The following is an 18,039-nucleotide window of genomic DNA, read 5'->3' as shown; positions in this document are numbered from 1 at the left end:
CACACACACTCTCACCCACGCATGCACACAACATGCACTCACACACGCAGGCACACATGCACATGCACTCTCTCTCTCTCTCTCACACAGACACATGCACACACACACATGCACACACACACACACACATGCACACACACACACACACAGTAACAGCAAATAAAAGAAGAAGGTAGAGGAAGAAATCTAAGATTTTTCCCCCCTTACAGCCTCTTTTCCTGAGACAACACTTACTTTGTGTTAACAATGGCTAAGCAGGTCCATCAGTGGGGGATGAAGGTTGCTGTAGGGACAGACAGGAAAGGAAGCTGTCACTGAACCGTTTCCTCCCCTCTTTGGGTCTCCCTGTGTCTTGCTCTTAGGACAGACAGTTCCCAACTGGCACATATCCTCCAGGAAACTCATTATAAAAGAAAAGTTTGACTCTCCCTCCTGCCTGCTTTCTTGCTTCTTTTAATCTTTTCTTTTTCATTTTTTTTTAACGATTTATTTTACATCCAGGGAGTAGCCTCCCACCATCTTCTCCCCCCGGTTCCTCTCTTCCATGCCCTGCTCCTACCCCGCAATCTTCTCTTCTGTCTTCATCCAGGAAAATGGAGTTCTCTATTGAGTATTAAGAATCATGGCCTATCAGGGTTGCAGTGAGACTAAGTACCACCCCATGTGTTAAGGTTGGGCAAGGCAACACAGTATGAGGGAGTAAAGTCCCAAAGCCAGTGAAAGAGTCAGAGACAGCCCTTTCTCCAGCTTGGTCCCAGAAGAGGACCAAGCTACAAAACTGTCACATATATGCAGAGGGCCTAGGACAGTCCCATGCAGGCTCCCCGGTTATCAGTTCAGCCTCTGTGGGCCCAGGTTAGTCGATTGTGTGAGCCCTCCTGTGGTGTCCTTGATCCCTCTGGCTCTTATACTCCTTCTCAGCAGGATTCCCGAATTCCGCCTAATTTTTCAGTTGCGGGTCTCTGGATCTGCCTCCATCAGTTGCCGGATGACACCTCTCTGATGACAACTGAGCCAGGCACCAATCTGGTCACAGAAGAAGGCCAGTTTAGGCTACTTATCCACTATTGCTAGCCGTCTAAGCTGGGGTCCTCCCTGTAGACTCCTGGGAGATTCCCGTGTGCCAGGCTTCTGCCTGACTTCAAAACATGCCCACTCACAGCAGTCCCCTCAGCCCTCTCCCTGCTGTCTGTAAAGCTCTGTCTGAGACCTTTTGACCCTGGCTCCAGCAGCCAGGGTCACCTCGGTGCTTGGTTAACCCGCCCTCGAGTTCTGTGCTTTTCTTTAGTACTGCTTACTTGGCTGTGTCTTTTCCCAGGAGCTCATTAAGCTCCATATGCAAGCCAGATTTTAAAGAACCGTGCAGCTGCTGGCGCCCATTGATACCTCGCGGTGGTGAACGAATCTCCACATTTTCAACACTCGGCTGTTTGGAACAGGCTGAATGCAGAAATCACTGGTGAGCCACAATGTATTAAATGCCTCTAATTAAATGCCTCTATATTATGACGCCGTTCATGATGTTTCACTGCAAAAATTGTGACTTGAGGCTCCTGAAGCAGGAGGCCCTATTCGTTTTATGTCCCCCGTGGAACCGAGGGAGAAGAGCAAGGGCATGATTTGACAAATCAGTGTGAGAGAGAAACCTTGGACAGGTGGGTTCTCTTAGCCTCTCGGTGACCTTTAGCCAATGGCTTCCTTGCTACCTTATGCGTCGTCTCCACACTGATCATCTGCATGCCGGAAGGATACGGAGTAACTCACACCTGAAACATAAGTTCCAGCAGGTGGCAATTTTTAGATGATTGTTCATCTCCAATGTAGAGTTTTTACACAAAACAGTCGCGGAAAAACAGAGCATAGGATACTAAAATTCTCATGAGATCAGCCTAACGTGAACAGCTTGGAGAAGCCCTCACATCCATCCCGTTTCCGGAAACACACCTGGACTTTTCTCACTAAAAAATGAATTTTTAGGAGTTCGCCAAGGCCTAGTGTTAGTATTGATTCTAAAAACCTGTTTTCTAGAAACTATTTCTCTCATTTGTGCGTTCTGGATTTGGCTGCATCCTCACTGAAAATCCATGTGCAGTGTCAAGTCCTTGATCGCTTCCATAAATGGTTAATCGACATTTTCAACTTGTTCTCAAACAAAATGCATATTTGCTTTCTACATTGGTCAACATATAAAATTTTTAAGACAGCTTATGAGAGAAGTTTGACAGTGCCTTAAGCATAGCCAATTATTCATCTTGTTGATAAATAGTATCTTTGAGGAAGGACTCCATAGCTCAGCTGCTGTGGATGACAAATATTATGAACTCTAGCTGGGCAGTGAGGATGCATACCTTTAATCCCAGCACTCGGGAGACAAGAGGCAGGGGGAGCTCTGTGAGTTCAAGGCCAGCCTGGTCTACAAGAGCGAGTTCCATGATGGCCAGGGCTACACAGTGAAAACCTGTCTGGAAAAAAAAAAAAGAAAAGGTAAATATTCTGAATTCTTTTATTTTTTTCATGCGTAGATATTTGTAGATATGCATGTTTGTATACATGTTTGCATGTGTATGGGAATGTGTATGTATGGGTGTACATACGTGTTTATGCCAGTGTGTGGCTGACCATGGTTGCTATTGGGAATCATCATATATCATTCTTCTACCTTATTATTCTCTGTTAGGTACAGGGCTTTGCTATGAGGGTGACTCTGTTATTCACTTTGTCCCGGCGACTCTCTGTCTCCACTTTCCAAGACTGAAATTATGGGTTAATTTCTACGCCAATTTGGCATTTAAGTGGGTCTTGAACTTCTGAAAAACCAGGCCTTTTGCTTCTGTGGAAGTGTTTTAACTGTGACATCATCCCCCACAGCCTGGAATGTTCCAGATCATAAAGCCAAGGCTGCCAACTGATGGAAGTGCTTTAACTGTGACGTCATCTCCACAGTCTGGAATGTTCTAGAGCCTAATTCCATGGCTGCCAACTGACATCCTGAGCAAATCTTTATATATTGAGACCTTTTATTTGTTTTTGAATTTATTCTTCTCCCATATATTATATCTCAACCACAGTTTACCCTCCCTGCTCTCCTCCCAGCCCTAACCCCCATCCATTCCTCCTCCATTTGTCTTCAGAAAAGAGCAGGCCTTGCTTTGTAGATGAGGAAACAGAAAATGATGATTCCTATGTGTTGATTATGCCAAAGCTATTATTTCCAAATGCAAACACAGAAAATAGCCAGGTTTCTTCCCTGTCGTTCTGCCTCCAAAAATGAAAGCTTACAAATTCGGGGGGGGGGGATCAAAAAGGAAGGAAATGGGCAAAGAATTGGAGGGAGACTATGCCTGCACACCCACACCAGTCCCATCTGCTGTTTGCACCAGGGTGACCAGAGCCTGGAGAATTCAACCTCCTAATTGGCTATGGAGGAGCCAGTTCCCACCATGGCTTATCTCTGAAGCCTTCTGTAGCTCTGTGTAAGGAAGATATTTCTGTGTGTGGCCAATGGGAACAATGATGTCCTGATCTGGTTTCAGATGACTCCACCGAAATGAGAACCCCATGGAACGGAAGGGAACCTGAGCCTCTGACCACAATGCAGGGAATATCTATGACAAAAAAAATCCTCATTTTTTCGCTTAACTTTGTGCTCTGGCCATGCTCGGAGGCAGTGAGCAATTTCCCCAAAGTCTTTTCCTTACAAAAGATGCATTTGTGCTTCATGGTTTGATCACAAGTTTTCTCAGAGGGAAGATGGTTGTTAAAGGGTGGTTGGGACAGAAGGGGAGAATGAGCTAAAGTCGATCTTCTGTTTATAAGGGGCAGAGGGAGCTTGCATGGGGCCAAGTCGTAGGGGGGCAAGGCACAAAACCCTGGGTTCAAATGCTGACTACACCTCATGCAAAAAAAAAGAAGGAAAATTCCATAAGTATTTAAAGATTTCTTATCCTGTGCCAGATACTACATTAAGCACTCAGAATAAGAGATAAATCAGGAATAGTAACTGTGTGCACATGAAATACCTTAAACTTATGACAGCTAAGTACAATGACAATAGCCTACATTGAGTGCTAGGGAGGCCAGGAAAACAGATGCACACAAAATCAGAGGGAGGGGGCTGGACAGACTGATCAGTGGTTACAGCCCATGTCTTACAAGTGTGGGGACAAGGGTTCAGCTCTGGCACCGCTGTGAAAGCTGGTGAGTGTGGCAGCTCTCCTGCAGTCCCAGGGTGTGAAATGAAGACAGGGAATGCCCAGCGCGGGCCTGTTTGCTAGACTAGCTGACAGGGCAAGTTCTAGGTTTATGGGAGAGACTCAAAATATAAGGCAGAGAGTGATCAAGGAAGACACTGGATACCATCCTCAGACTTCCATGTGCTTATGCATGACTGTACACATGCACGTGACCACAGGGAAACACTCATGCACACAAGCACACACACACACACACACACACACACATACACACACACACACGGGGAGGGACGGAACAGAAGTTTATCTTGTTGGATGGTTTTGAGAATACAATTTATATATACATATGGTCTTCCATGGTCCCAGGCAAATAGCAGAACTTCCACAAATAGTTACTGATGGGGAATGTCCTTCTGTAAATATGTTTCTCTTATCGGTTGGTGAATAAAATACTGATTAGCCAGTAGAGGCAGGAAGGTAGGCGGGACAGAGGCAGAGGGAGGGAGCCGGGAAGAGACACCATGTAGAGACAGGGAAGAGAGGATATGCCAGGTAAGATGAGGCCATGTAGAAATACATCGATTGGTGATTGTAGGTCAATAATTAAGAGAGAGCTAGCCAACAAGAAGCCCTAGCCACCAACCAACACTTTTATAATTAATGTAGCATCTGTGTGTTTATTTGGGGCACAGCGGCTGTGGGGCCTGTTGGAACAGAAGCCTCCATCTTTTGTTCTGAAAAAAAAGTTTGTTTTCATTAACAGAGATGACATCGCACTAAGGGAAATGGGCAAACCTCCCAAACACTGGCAGTGGTGGAGAGGCCTGGATAGTTTTCTTCTGAGACAGGGATAGGTGCTGGGCTGCCCCTCCATCCCTCCATGCTATACTGTGCTCTCACTGCGGGGTTCCATCAGACGGCAGGCTCTCATGGGTCCCCAGGTTTTGTCCAAGCTCAAAATACAGTAATTGTCCTGCGTGTGTTCCTGAATCACAAGGGATGGGCTGCTCCCTTTCCTCCACTATAGGTGACACTGTTAGTGACCAGGCAGCACCCCAGACACCAGACACCGTCTCAGGCCTGATTGCCTCTCCTTCCCAGAGAGTGGAAATGTCAGTAGGGTCACAGGTAGAACTGTGAAAACTTCTAATCTCTACCAGTCATGTCAAGAAGAAAACTTCATGTCCGCACGATGGGCTGGAACACACACATGTTAGTCTGTGCACACACACTCATACACACACACAGTAGTTCATGCACACACTCTCATACACACATGCTTGCTTGTGAACACATGCACTCACACACATATGCACACACACTCTCACTTGTGCACACATACACTCACATATATGTGCACGCGCGCGCACACACACACTCATATACAACCTACTGCTCGAGGAATTACTATAACTTCAGCACACCTCTTTTCTAATGGGAGAAGACCAAGTTCCTTTTTAAATGCTTCTCCCAGTAGAGGAAAAGGGCCTATGAGTTTTGAATACTGGAAAACTTGCAGAGCAATAGACAAGAACCCTCTGCCTGCAGGAGAGCGAGGGAGCAGGAAGCTGAGTCATCCTGAAAACTTCTAGCAAAGCTCAGAACAGCAGGTAGCAGAGATGCCTCCCCACAAAGGGGCCAGCAAGGTTACATTCTTTTTTTTTAATGGAGAATTTATTTTAAGCTGTGGCAAAAAGGCACCTGGACCCACAGCTGGACTACTGCCTCTGCCCACAGCCTGAGAGTTCAGAATCTTTTCCTCTAGAGAGCTCAGACGGAAGTTGCTCAGGGGGTATCCAGCCAGGCACATTCCCTTGCTGGTGACACTGCTAAGCCCAGGAAGGCACCTGAGCCACCCTCTAACCATCACACTGACTCAAAGTGTGTCTTTTGACTTCCTCAACCTTGAACTGAGAATTTATCAAAATTCCACCTATCCAGTCTCTCCCGATCTCCCAGTTCCTCGTCTTGCTCATCTGAAGTAGAAGGAGGTCCTGCAATCGTGTGGGGAAGGCACTGAGTGTGTGTGTGTATGCACACACTCACCAGCTTTGCACACAGACCTTGTGTCAGGTGCGTTATTTCAGGGCCTTTGTGTGGGGGCAGCAGAAAGACAGCATTCCCAATTCTCTGTGATATCACTTAATGGAGTACACTGCAAAAAAAAAAGAAAAGAAAAAAAGTATGGTCTTATTGATTGACTTAATGGACTCATGCTAGCGGATACTTCGCAAGCATGAGTGGTGTTTATCGTTAAAAGGAACCACCCAGAAGTGGTGTGAGGAGCAAAACCGTAGGCAAAGTGCATGGCTGTTCAAGGAGGGAGAGTTTGGGGGAAGCGGATGGATAACAACATCTCGAACTTCAAATGTATTTTGCCATAGGCTTATTGGTGAAATTCCATCCTCACAACTCACTCTCTCTCTCTCTCTCTCTCTCTCTCTCTCTCTCTCTCTCTCTCTCTCTCTCTCTCTCTCTCTCTGTGTGTGTGTGTGTATGTGTGTGTGTGTGTGTCTGTCTGTCTGTCGTCTGTCTGTCGGTCTGTCTGTCTCCCCCCCCCCTCCTCTCTCTTTCCCTGGCTTTCTTCACTTACATTGCTGATTGTGGTGGCGTCCTGTGGCAGGCTGTGGTGGTTTGAATGAAGATGTTCCCATTAGGCTCGTGTATGCTACCACTTAGTCCCCAGATGCTGGGGAGGTTTTCACGAGTTGTCTTCTTGTCAGGGAAAGTAAGTCACTGGAGGTGGGGTTTGGGGAGTTAAAGACCAGACCGTTTCCTGTGTGTTCTCTCTTCCTCGTATCTGGGGTGGAAGATGTGAGCTCTCAGCTGGCTGTTCCAGCTGCTCTGCCTGCTGCCTGCTGCCTGATGCCACACCATCCCCACCATCATGACCTCTAACCCTCTGGAACCAGAGGGCCACATAAACTTGTCTTCTGTAAGTTTCCCTTGCCGTTATATTTAATCACAGAAAAGTGACTAACAGGCAGGCGCTAGGCTGGATTGAGGACCGGGGAAGCAAGACGAGTCTGTTGCCTGTCCTGGAGAGGGAGTAGACGCAGCACCGAGAGGGCTAAAACATTATAGGGAGCCAGGACATGCAGTGTTCCAGAGGGAGGGGGACGCCAGCACCCTGCACGGGATGAATACGGGCTCGCTCCATCGGAAGGAGTTACGGTGGTCAGGCTGGAGTGACAAGAGGGTGACGTCATCAAATTTGTAAACCAGTATGAGAAACAGCTATAGAAGGGGTAATGTGTTCCAAGGATTACGGACTGTCAGACACAGAGATTTGTTAAGCACCCACAGCGGGTGGGAAGGTGCCGGGAGAGAAGATGGACCCAGTTAGCTCAGCAGAGACAAACGCCTTCCTCGTACCCTTCCGGTCCTCATAGCCGGAAGTGGAGGTGGATAAATCCTTTCACTTTCATTTTATGATTTTGCAGGGTCAAACCCAGGGACTCTCCTTTGCTAGACCAGCACAGTCCCGCGTCTCTACATCCCCTTCGTCATTTTTACGTGTCGGGAATTGTTCCTATGGCAACTTAGGGCTCGATTTCCATCGATAGCCAAGTGCACCTGGAAAATGTGTCCCAGATAGTTCTACGTCAACTCGACACAAGTGGGTCGTTTTGAAAGAGAGGAACTCCAGTTGAGAAGACACGCCCATGGCTGCCCTGGATGCAAAGGTGTGGGGGTGGGGGATTTCCTTACTTAGTGACTGGTGTGGGAGGACCCAGCTCAATGGGCAATGCCACCCAGGGGGTTCTAGTGGCCCCCAAGAAAGCCTAGGGAGCAAGTCGCGAGGAACAAGCCAGTAAGCAACCCTCCCCCACAGGTTCTGCTTCAGTCCCTGCTTCCAGTGTCCGCCTCGAGTTCCTGTCTTCCCTGGGTGATGGACGACAAGCTGTAAGACTGAAATAAGCCTGTTCATTTCTGAAATGCCTTTGGCTTTGGTTTCGTTTATCACGGCAACAGAAGCCCTACCTAAGACAGTACCCATTCCTGATTTAGGATTGGATTGTTACCTTGATTTTTTTAAAGAGATATTTACTTATTAGCATGTATGTGTGACAGAGAAGGTGAGGGAAGAGAAAGGGAGAAATAGAGAGAGAAGGAAGTGGAGAGGAGGTGGGGTGTTCATGTAGATATCAAAGGACAACTTCATGCCGTTGGGTTCCAAGGATTGAATTTGAGACGTGTGTGGCACACTCCTTTACCTGCTGAACCATCTTGCCACCCCCTTTGTTTTCTTCTCTAAGAACCTTGCTATATAGTCTAGACCAGCTTTGAATTTCTAGTCCTGCTCGTGCCTTAGACTATTGAGTGCCACCACACCAGGCTGAAAAGTTATTCATGCTGAATTCACTTGTACAGAGGCTGAGGTTTTGCTTTTTATTCAGTACTTTTTTGCTTGGGTTATGTTCTGAGACAGGGTCTCATGTAGCTCCCCTTCTATGAGCAGCCAAGTCCGATTCTTTCCCGATCCCTTCTCCACTTCCCAAGTGTTGGGATTACAGGCACCTGTCGCCACACTCTGCCTTCAAAAGCCATACGGAAAGGGAAAGTTAGGATTTGCCAAGCAACTGATTGTCAGCCTAAGTTACAGCACCCTGAAAGTACTGGTTTCTGCGGCATGTAGAGGAAAAAGAAAGTCTACAACCGTCCAAGGGCCCACCACTCGATGGGCACATGCTGGGGTCTCGGGGCAGAGATCAAGCCAGAGGGATGCAGGCTGGTCACCGGATGGTTCTCACACAGTAGTGAAAGAGATAGACAGACCCGAGGTAAGCATTAAAGCATGTCCCTGTGAAGGGGAAGTCGGGGAGAGACAAAAGAAACAAGAAGATGATGCATTGAATACGTATTTCACAATGAGGTCGAGGGAGAATGTGGAACAGAGTCCGGGGAGCCGGAGAAATTGACCAAAGACAGGACCCGCAAGGGGAGCAGGACACAGTGTGGCTGGGGTAGAGCAACCACGTGCAAAGAGGCAGACAGTCATTGCCCAAGTGTCAGTGACTCAGGTCGCGCTGGAGGTCAGACGCCAGAGACCATCAAAACCGTGGGGTGTGCGACAGGACTGTTGACTCTGAAGACCTAGCACACACACCAAGGGACTGCTGCCAAGGGGGGTCTTTGCTCCCTGACAGTGATGGGCAATGGCCAGACTCAGTTGTTGACACTTTTGGGTACATCTTCGAACACTCAGTAATTAGCACAAGAGATCATTTCCCTGTGTGCAGACTGCCTTCGCTCTGGCTACTGTAATTTGGGAAAGACCAAACACATGAAAAATGCTGAGAATTAATTCCTAGTGAGCCGATCAATAGCCCCTCATGGTTGTCAACACAGAACAGGACACTGGATTCAGGGGAGCATGCGCTGGAAATCCGGGTAAACGACAAACCAGTCCTTTTCATTTTTCGTTTCGTTTTTGTTTTTTTTTCCCCAGAATTAATGACCTTGCGTTGCAATTTAGTTTTAATTTTATCTCAGAAACGAAAGAATTTTGTAGTTATTCTGTTTTCCCTCAGAATAGAAAGTGAACCCACCCCCAACACACACTCCTGGTTCCAGATTAGTCACCCCCTGGGGAATGGCTCCTGAGCTGCCAGGAGGTAGGAGCTTCCAAGGAAATAAGTAGAGCAGAAAGGGTTCTGGAGGAGCATGCATCACTCTGCATCGGAGATTCAAAGAAAGGAGCTCTGACTGTAGGGGGAATAAAAGTATGCTTCGGTTAATGATAGAAACGAGCGAACTCCAACCCTCCACCATTGGAGACTTCCCTCACCTGGCGTGAGCCAGGACGCCATCAGACCTCCATCTGGACATCTTAACCGGTGCTGCGGTTCTGAGTCTTAGGAAGTATGTCCTTCCCTGCCTAGAATCTGAGCCACTGTTTTATCAAGGCCCAAGGCCGTAACTTACAACCAGGTTACAATAAACATTGGTCCTTTCAGGGACCTGTTTTTTGACCGGGTGGTTAGAAAATTTTATTTTCATTCAGATGTGGCCACAACATTGGCAATTAAATGGCATTCTAGAGGCATTCTAAGGGAATCACATGAAGAAAAATCTTAATGACTTTCTTCCTCTGGTCTTCCAGTACTCGTCTGGCTTCCCCTTCACTGTGTAAGATCATACAGATAACCACCCATCCCTTGTGAAAAGGTAACTCCGGGTCACTGATTGACAGAGTGATTGCTCTTCATTTCAATCGTGATTTTTTTTTCCCAGAAAAAGAAAGTTCTTTGGATGGAAAAGGCTGAACCTCCCTTGGAAAAGGTTCTCTGAACTCATTCTATTTCAAAAAAAAAAACCCACATCCCACCAAAATAAGGACTGTTTGCAGTCACCCTCCCTCTCAACATCTAAGATCAGAATAATGAAAAGCTCTGTGCCTCCCTGACTGAAGGCTGACATTCTGTCCTTCATGGATAAGTTACTAGTCATAGAGGGAAGTGAAGAAATAATTTTCAGAGCTGCTATTGATCTGGTATTGCATTAACTGTCTGCTGAGCCAAGCTATTTATTGACTAAGTGCTTGCCGGCCACTTCAATTAGCTTAGCTTTCCCCAGCAGATCTGAGGGTGGGGCCAAGAAGACAACAGAATGGCGTTCTCCAAACTGTCGTGGAGCTATCTATCAGTGTGACCCCGAAAGTCTTTCTTGTTTTCCAATCGCATTTTAATGTTTGGATTTGACTTTTAGTCTTAATGGGAGGATATGAAACTTTCCCTTGAGACAATCTGCTCAAACACATGGTTCATTGCTTCTTCCTTGTACAGAGTCAAATACCTATTTCAACTTGCAGATCACACCCCACCTAGGATTTCTTACAGAAATTTCTCGGGCATTGGAGCCAGGACCTTTTGTAACTAGGCAAATACTCTACTACAGGTCCATGTCTCCAGACCTTCTCATTTCCCCTGTAGACATTAACTTGATTTTAAAAATAGTTTCTTGGGATCCACTCCTTTATTTACATTCACTCTTTGAGGCGATTTAGAACACATCAAGGACCCATCCATTTTTGCCGAAATCCTAAGTGGATAGTATGGCATAGTTCTGCAAACTGAGAAACCCATGTCCCTAGCATCACAGGACCCAAAGTGGAATGTCACTTATCTCTACAACAAATGTAATGTGGATCAGTTTTGCTTATCTTTGATGTTCTTATAAGTGGAATATTATACTGTGTAAGCTTTTATTTCCAACTTTGTTAATATCCAGTCAAGGACACAGTGTGGAGGTTAGGTAAATGTGCAATTATATCTGTACTGTATGTAGATATATGTGTGTGTGCAAATAATATGTAATACACACACACACATATATATATATATATATATATAATTATATATAGCTGGTGTTTCACAGGTACTTGTAGAAACCAAAGCCCCAACTCTCATCCTTTATTAAGAGAGGCTCAGGCAAACCAAGCTACTACAGACAATCCTGGACAGCAAGCTTTAAGTAGAATCTGCATCTGAAATTGCTTCAGGAACACTTTCAAAAGTCTGCATGAACCCCAGTCCAGCAGAATAATAGTAAACACGCTCATGATTTCAGGTTTGACACAAATGCATCCCTGCCTGTGGTATTACAGTGACTCCCTCCTTTAGAAACTTTGCAAACATTTTTCTAAGCTTCTTAAATTCCCTGCAGCCTACAGCTACTATATAAATATTCATGGTATTTTTCCACAGCAAAAGATTGCTTCCTTTCTTGGCTTCTCATAAGCAAACCAGCGAGAGACTTTACTGCAGCAAGATGCAAAACACAATCATATTTTATTTGAACATCAATTTTAAAAGCAACTCTTCGTAATTTCTGGAACTGGTAATCAGAGAGCAGAATATTAATGAGACAACATCGGATACATTAGCTTTTATGGCAGGGATTTGCTTCTCCTGAAAATAAAAATAACCTGGGCTAAAATAAGTTTTCCTTTCTATTGTACGACAGGAGTCGAGATTACCTTTTGGTAACAATTAAATCGTGCCTTCTTATTTTAATAGAAGGAACTTTTTTTGATCGTGCCTGAGAAATGGAGAGGGCACTAGAAAGAGATCTGTAGATCAGCTCCCACACTCTGAACGGGTGTTTGATGAACTTGCATGGACCTGAGACGAAACCAAAAAGGAGACGGAGGACACAAAATCAACATAGTTTCTACGCCTATCTCGGTATCAGTAAATCAGCAACCAGTGCGGAACACAACGTGTTTGCCAGACGGCCATGCAGTTGTCCAGTCGTCTTCCACAGAGCTCTATTGTGGACGGACTGTGGGTCGAGTACAAACTGGAAACGGTTTCCCAAAAGAACAAGGTATCTTTAGTAAAAAGGAAAATACCTGTCTGGAACCACTACTGTGCTGATCAACTGCTGCAGTGTTGGGAATGGTCGCGTTGAGGGTTTCCGAGGCCATGGTATAAGTAACCTCCCCACCACTGGTTTCAGAACATTAGGTTCCAAGTTGCTCAGCTGGAGTGGGCTGGGAGACATGGACTGGGCTCTTTTGAGCTGGCGGGAGCCATTTTCAGACATGATTGCTTTGGGTGGGTGTCTTAGTTAGGGTTTCTATTGCTGCGAAGAGACACCGTGACCATGGCAACGCTAATCAAGGAAAACATTTAATCGGGATGGCTTATAGTTTCCCCTGCTTAGTCCATCAGTGTCCTGGCTGGACAAGGTGGCATGCAGGCAGAGGTGGTGCTGGAGAAGGAACTAAGAGTTCTGCGTCTTCATCCTCAGGCAACAGGAAATGAACTGTGTCCCTGGGTGCACCCTCCAAGCCCACCTCCACAGTGACACACTTCCTCCAACAAAGCCACACCTCCTAATAAATAGCACCACTCCCTTTGGAGGCCATTTTCATTCAAACGACCACAGTGTGTGTTTTTAGTGATGGGAAATGGCATGGACGGCACATCACCCGCTAAAATCAGGCGGTGGTTTTTTTCCCGTGGGAATTGTAATATCATCAAAACGATGAGCAAACAATGACTTAAGACAGAGCCAATAGTCCTGATGTCTCCAAGTAGCTCCCTGTGCAACTTTGCTAGGATGTCTGAAATTCCACAGCAAGCACCATTCTTTGAGATTAAAACATTGGGTCCCGAAAGGGACTTGTTAAAAGAGCAGGGTCCTCCAGGACAACCTGAGGTTGAGTCCCTGAAAGACAAGAAACTTGGCGTAGTGAAGAGAACACTGGATGAGCAGCCAGGATGTGATCCAGTCTTCGTGGGCAACCACTGATTTTGCGAATCACTTCATGCTATAGAGCTTCCTCTCTTTCGGGACCCATTGTTGCCACCCCTTACATTTCTATCCATCACCTCCACACTGAGGCTCCCTCTGAGCCTGGACCAAAATATCAGGCCCATTGGTTGCTCTACACCAGCAGATCGGACACTTGGTCAGTGGTGTCTTGCAGGGAAGAGGCTAGAGTCAATATGGCAGCAGAGATGGACATCCACCCATTTTCCTAGACAGCACAATTGCTTGAACATAATGGGACCATTCTCTGGGGAGGGGTGATCAGCAGCCTTGCTATTGCTTTTGGAAGGTTCTTGAGAACCTCCTCCCACCCCATAAGACAATGTAGAGTAACTCTCAGCATCAAACTGTGTCATCCAGAAAGGGTGATATGAAAACCGTAAGATGCAAGCTTCACTGAAGAGGACAACGAGGCAGAAAGATATGAGAGACCCAGAAGGTTGAGTCATGCCTTCTGACAGTGAATTAGATTAAAAAGTCCTTTAATATGGAAACCCTGGCATGTACCTCCTGACCACTCCGTCAAAACAGGTCTCCCAGAGGCAGGGATTGTATGTCGATGTTTTTACTGTCCTTCTAAGTGTCCTAAAATTTATATCCTGGTAATCACAGATCAGAATTCCTTCTGGCCAATAGTGACTGGATGAGAGAGCTGTTCTAATTTCACACCACTCTTTATAATTGTATTCCAACTCTCCATAGACCCAGACAACACATAAAACTAAGCACTGGAAGACATTTAATGACCCCTCTGGTTTCCTCCAGAACATGGGTCTAAAGGGACTTTTCCAACACACGTCACCACTCAATTCTGAGCTTCTTCCCAGAGAAGCATAAATTTTGTCAAATTTTATTTTTTTTATATCTTCTAAGAAGAGACTGCAATTTATCTCAAGGCAAGAATCTTCCAAAATATTTGTTTTCTGCTGGGGGATGGCTTTTATTTTTTTCTGCAACAGAAGCTTCTTGGGTTTTAGATTTTTAAGCGGTTTTAGTTGTGTGGGGGCATTACACCAACTGGCATCAGTGTGGCTCTGGGAGCATTGTCATTAGAACCCCAGGGTAAGAAACAGGGACACTAGATGTAATTGTTAGGGTGCAGATGGATTTCTCACAACACTACCTACTTCAGATTTCCTAGAGATGGATGGGAATACCTGTTGGCTGATGGAATGATTTGAGCTGCCATACAGGAAGACAACTTCATTCATCTGTTTATTTTTTTCTGTATACTAAACCATGTAAGTTTGTAAAACTGCAAACATTTAAAAACAGGAATAAAAGGATTATTCTCTGTTATTAGGCATATAAAAGACTCCCCCCTCTCTGTGTGTGTGTGTGTGTGTGTGTACATGTAGACATATGTACACTATGCACATGTTATAGATACATACACTGTCTGCAAGTCACTCCTCTTCTCAGATATCCCAAACTTCTTTTTGTGTTAATCCCTACATCTCCGTGTCTTCCTTTCAAGGACCAGACAGAACAAACAAAGCCTTGTTTGGAGATATGCATTATTACAGTGTCTTTGTGAGAGAATGGGATGAGCAGTGCTCCTGTTCGCAGACGGACAGACAGAAGGACAGAAAGGATGCTACCTCCAGAGCCCGGCACCCAATAACACCAAAGACTCAGCAGCTGCTGACTTTTACACTTTGATTTGGGTGGGGGTGGTGTTGAGGAGTACAAATGGGTTCTCATTATGTAGCTGTGACTACTGGCCTAGAACTCACTCTGTAAATTTTGAGGTGCCCTCACCCTTGCAACTGTCTCTCTGCCTCTGTTTCCCTGCTACTGGCAGTGTAGGCATGGACCGCCACGTTGGACCACACCTGGGCTTTTAAGGTAAGTCTCCTCTATAAGTTTCAACTAATTACCTCCCCTCTATGGGGAAACATTGCAAGTATGGCTTTTGAGCAGGCTGGGTTGCACTAACTGTCCATTGATTCTGCAGACTGCGGTTAAAAGGGATACACAAATAATCATTACACTGCAGGGGACGGCCAACCATCCTCTTCAAGATTAAAACTGACCTACCTGGTTGGCCATGTTCCATTTGCCAGCAGACACTCAAAGAGAACCAATGATCCATTTTTGGAGAGTATGTTCATGCATGTTTCTTTAAGAAAAGCAAGTTTCTGGAAATGATGGCTGCATATCGTTTCCCGTTAAATGGCAGAGGGCAGTATAAGCCTGTCATCCCCTCAGCACTGATGACAGTTGTCCTTTTAGAGAGGAAAATTTTTTGAAAGGACTCTTGGAGCTGTTCCTAGGACCAAAGGCTGGAGGACAGAGTTCCAATGCACTATCCCCAGCAAGGGGACCCCCATCCTCACATCTCTGTCTGAAACACCTATGCCCCGGCCAAGTACTTGGTACCCATGATGCATCTGCAAACTCCACTCAGATGCATGCCCCTGGTTTCTCCAGATGTGATCTCAGTCTCCCTCCAGCTTAGTAATCACCACTCGACATCCAAGTGGATGTGTTCTTTTTTTAAAAACGCTCTCACACTTGAGAGAGGAGACGGGGCCTCTTATTCCCTTGTCTGGCTTATGTAATTTACCATAATGACCTGTGATTCTATCCATTTTCCTGGGAACAGCATGATGTCATTCTCCATGGCTGAACAATACTCTACTGTGTACGTAGAGCACACTGTCGTCCAGTCTTCTACCTGTGAACATCTGAGTTCGTTTCATAGCTTACATATGCACATAATGCCTTGATACAGGGAGGGAGCAGGTATCCCCAGCTTACTGGGTTCCTCTCCTTTGCATATTCACCCAGGCATAGAGTATCTGGATCACAGGGCAGTATAATTTTATGTGGTGGAGGGAGGCCCATACTGCTCTTAATAATGGCTCTTTACTAATTAATAGTAAGTACTCCCACTGTATAAGAGCTCCTTTCTCTCAACACCATCACTGACTCGTGTGGTGGTAGGGACAAAACCTGGGTCTTTCAATGTACGAAGAGCGAGTTCTGCTGTGTTAATACTCCCTTAGCCTTATCATTGTCTTAGTATTTCGGCATCTTTTTTTTTTTAATTTAAGTAAGAAACACGTTTGTTTCACATGTCAATCCCAGCTCACTCTCCTTCCCCTCCTCCCCATCCCTCCCCACCAGGCCCCCCAGTCACCCACCCAATCTCCACTCCAATCCCCTGGGAGGGTGAGGCCCTCCATGGTGGATATCCAGAGTCTGTCTTGTCATCCAGGGTAGGGTCTAGGCCCTTCTTCAAGAGTCCAGGCTGAGAGAGCATCCATCATTGTGGGATGGGCACTCAAAGTCTATTTGTACACCAGGGATAAATACTACCCAAGGCCACATAGATTACCTAGGCCTCCTCACTGACACCCACATTCAGGGGGTCTGGGTCAGTCCCATGCTTTCCACACATCTGGAGTCCAAGAACTCCCCCTTGTTCAAGTCAACTGTTTCTGTGGGTTAAACCAGCCCAGTCTTAACTCCTTTGCCCATTAGTTATCCCTTTCTGACACTGGATTTCAGGAGTTCAGTTCAGTATTTGTCTGTTGGTGTCTGCCTCTGCTTTCATCTGTCGCTGGATGAAGGTTCTGTTTCCTAGACTCTCTGGAAATGGGATTGTATGATGGCACTCCCTTGATTCATATCGAAAATACATAAATGGGTAAGTACAGACCATGTTTCTCTTTTTGTCACTGGGTTACCTCACTCAGGATTGTTTCTGAAATTGCCTGCAAATTTCAAGATTCCATTGTTTTTTTCCCACTGAATAGTACTCCATTGTGTAAATGTACCACATTTTCTCTATCCACTCTTCAGTTGAGGGGCATCTAGGTTGTTTCCAGGTTCTGGCTATTACAAATAATGCTGCTGTGAACATAGTGGAACAGACATCCTTGTTGCATGAATGTGCATCTTTTGGATATATGCCTAAGAGTGGAATTGCTGGGACTGATTCCCCTTTTTCTGAGGAATTTCCATACTGATTTCCAAAGTATCTGTATGAGTCAGCACTCCCACCAGCATTGAAAGAGTGTTCCCCTCTCTCCACATCCTCTCCAGCATAAACTGTCATTGAAGTGTTTTATTTTAGCCATTCTGACAGGAGTAAAATGGTATCTCAGAGTTTTAGGCATCTTAACTGGGGTGAGATGATACGTCTACGGAGTTTTGGTTTATGTTTGCCTGAGAAGGATACCGAGAAAACTATATACTTCTTCCTATTGGGAAGTGCAATTTGGATATACAATTTTTAAATCTATTACTTTTTTGGTCATTGCTAAAATTTTTGATGTCTTCATGTATTCTGGATACTAATCCTCTGTCAGGAATGGCTCCTCCTTCCCTGGAAACTGACTATGATGTTGTGAGCAGTTTCCTTAGCTTTGTAGTTCATGTTTGATGAAATTCTGTGTTTCTGTATTTTCTTTGGCTTGCTGTGATCTTTGGGTCACTGGATGTTGTCATTAACACCACATGTACCATTTTGCTCACACCATAGTTCCAATGGGTCTCAGTTGGCATTTCCCCTGCTTTCTCTTCCTAATTTTTCTCTAATTCCCTGCTACAATCC

General features: G+C 45.6%; 1 long non-coding RNA gene across 1 annotated transcript; it reads left to right on the top strand.

Moving 5' to 3' along the window:
* The first annotated feature begins 6,978 nt into the window (after positions 1–6,978).
* LOC110343228 lies at positions 6,979–12,134 on the top strand. The gene is made up of 3 exons (XR_002385436.2): positions 6,979–7,128; positions 7,637–7,879; positions 8,029–12,134. It is a non-coding gene; the product is annotated as an uncharacterized LOC110343228 (long non-coding RNA).
* Positions 12,135–18,039: the final 5,905 nt, after the last annotated feature.

The sequence above is a fragment of the Mesocricetus auratus genome, unplaced genomic scaffold, assembly GCF_017639785.1.
Source record: "Mesocricetus auratus isolate SY011 unplaced genomic scaffold, BCM_Maur_2.0 Super-Scaffold_100010, whole genome shotgun sequence".
Lineage (NCBI taxonomy): Eukaryota > Metazoa > Chordata > Mammalia > Rodentia > Cricetidae > Mesocricetus > Mesocricetus auratus.
Note: the sequence above shows the minus strand (reverse complement) of the source record. Positions and strands in the feature narration are given on the sequence as shown.